Here is a 2,602-nt window from a genome sequence, read left to right as displayed (position 1 = left end):
CCACTAGAGATCTCTTTTCTTCTGAGAAACTTGCAGTAGAAGGTCACAGTATAATTTTAGTGAGTTGCAAGTCTTCACTTTCATTTTTAAAAAATAATATTTACTGTATGCTGTCTTATACATAAAGTGTTTATTTTAAAGTAGAGAAGTCTTCAGTTAATATTTTGTCAATATATATGGAGACTGCTGGTTTTTTTTTTTCATGATCCCTACAGTTGAATGTTTTTTTGAAACAAAAGTTTCTTGAACTTATTCCTGTCTTGGTTGAGATTATATGCTTGCAGGGATTCAGTTAACACTGTTTAATTGGAATAGAGTGAAAAAGGCATGTCAGTAACTTTCCCCAGATGAAGAAAAGCCCTTGAACATGTAGAGTTACTTCAGCTTTATGGCCTTTAATTAATCATCTCAACTTTTAATACTAACACATTGTGTCCTTTGGAATTGGTCTTTTTCCCCAGTGCATTGAAGCGTTACTAAGTCACTGGAGGCAACTTTTACCTTAATGAAAATATATTTTCTTTTGTAGCATAAAATGGTGCTATCAAAATGTGTAACATGTACAGTCATACAGTTAATTTGTAAACAGATTTTTAGGAGACTACTTATATTACCATTTAGAAGTGCCTATTATAATTAATGTTTTAAGTTAGTACACTAATCAGCAAGCAATTATTCTGCAATATTGCTTATCTACAAGGTGTGTGTAAACACGTTTACATGTATTAATAGAAAGGAAAGTTCTGGCCTAGAAGAGTGAAGACTTTCTATTTTTACATTTTTCATAATCTTATATTTTACATTTTTGTAGAAAGAATAAATGACTTCAGAGACCCAACTAAAGAGAGAAAGACATAAGATTTTTCCACACTTTGTTTAAGAAAATCTTGTTTATTTAGTTGGAACTATTCACTTTTCGGGAACAAAAGAAAGAATTGTGCTGAATTAATAAGCATAGTTTTTGAGATGTCAAAGTAGTAAATAAGTGGAGCTAAATGAAATAACATTAGGATAACACAGCTTGAAAATAGTGTTTCCCAAACTACTGCTTAACTTGTTAATACTGAAATTGTTATTTGCTTTTGTTGTTTGTATTAAAAAAGAAAAAATAAATGTAGGAGGGATACAACTACTTTAGGGACAAGACACCAGTGCAAAATCACTTCTACAAGTTGCTGATGATGCATATTGAGAACTCTGCATTACAGTAATTTATGATTGAAGTAACTTAACTAGTTTTTGTAACTAAAAAGTGTGTATGCAAAAAAAATTGCTCTTGCCTTTATTAGTTGGATATTTGCTTAAATTATTCTGGTTACCAGAGTTCAAGGAAATAATTTAAGTAAATATCTGAGTAATAGTTAACAGAATTCTTAATTAGAGAATAATTCTCAGCTGTTAATAGAACATTAAATGTAAAAGTTGTGTGTCTTCTGTCCTTTGAAAAAGCCAATTTAATATGACTAATATAATTCTGATTGTAAAGAATAGAAAGTACATCCCAATCTGAACTGAACAACACTAAATTTCAAAGATGCTCTCGTTGGTGTTAATTTGAACACCTGAATATCTCAGATCTTCTGCTAGGAAGTAACTCCGCAAGAAGTTTTTTTGAAGGGTAATCTCTTCCTCAGCAGCATCCTATAATGTCTGTTTGACACCTAATTTTTTTTAAATATGCAGATCTGAGAATTCTGAATGCAATAACTTGAAGTAACTAAAAGGTGTGTATGCAAAAAGTTACCCCTGTTTTTCCCACTGATGCACTTTGTTTAGAAGTAGAGTTTCTCAGGTTTCAGTTGAGTTGCCCCTCTAATGTTGAAGGTGAATGCCACTCAATAAAATAATTTCAAATAAATTAGAAAATCTCAGCACAAATGTCTAATAGACTTTATATCATGAGATGTTACCTATCTTTGCATATCAAATAGAACTTTTGGATGATGACTTTTGAATATAATAATTATGGGAAAATAGGTAATTACTCCCCTGAAATTATTGAAAGTAGCATATTGTTTATTTGTGTGCATAGTTACTGGAGATATTCATAGCTGTGGAGTTAGTTCTAATAAAAGGTACATAAATAATTAGGTGAAGTGAGTTACAGCTTAGCAAACTCCATTGACTGCTCACGTAGCTGTTAAGTGAACACTCACACAGTCATTAATATTTTATCTTTTTGCAGTTTAATAAACTGTCTTCTAGACACAGCATTATTTTGACTTGTCTCACCCCTTCAACTACTTCTGAGTTTTTCATTTCAGTTCTTCCTGGGTATATTATAAGTTCTCAAGCTCTATCTCTCTGAACTAAGCAGAGATTTTTGGGAAAATACATCTGTTCAGTCATGCTCTTACTATTTTACTTTTTAAGGATTTCTATATCTATATGAAGATTTAAGTGTCTCACCTGTTTAGAATATTGTTGGTAGTGAGGGCTGGTTTTTTCAAATTGCTTAATTTTCATAAGGACAGATTTGATCAAGAATATCTTCTTCTGTTTTTTTAAGGAATGTCACTGTCAGCAGGATCTTCTCCTCTTCATTCTCCCAAAATAACTCCTCATACATCTCCTGCTCCTCGAAGAAGAAGTCATACTCCTA

General features: G+C 31.6%; 1 protein-coding gene across 4 annotated transcripts in view; it reads left to right on the top strand.

Moving 5' to 3' along the window:
• PAN3 (poly(A) specific ribonuclease subunit PAN3) overlaps positions 1 to 2,602 on the top strand; it is an 83,767-nt gene that overhangs the window by 51,735 nt on the left and 29,430 nt on the right. The gene's annotated exons all lie outside the window — the stretch shown is intronic.

Source organism: Empidonax traillii, unplaced genomic scaffold (assembly GCF_003031625.1).
Source record: "Empidonax traillii isolate 1590-97213 ecotype Southwest subspecies unplaced genomic scaffold, ASM303162v1 scaffold926:size687835, whole genome shotgun sequence".
Lineage (NCBI taxonomy): Eukaryota > Metazoa > Chordata > Aves > Passeriformes > Tyrannidae > Empidonax > Empidonax traillii.
This window is presented reverse-complemented; position numbering and strand designations above follow the sequence as displayed.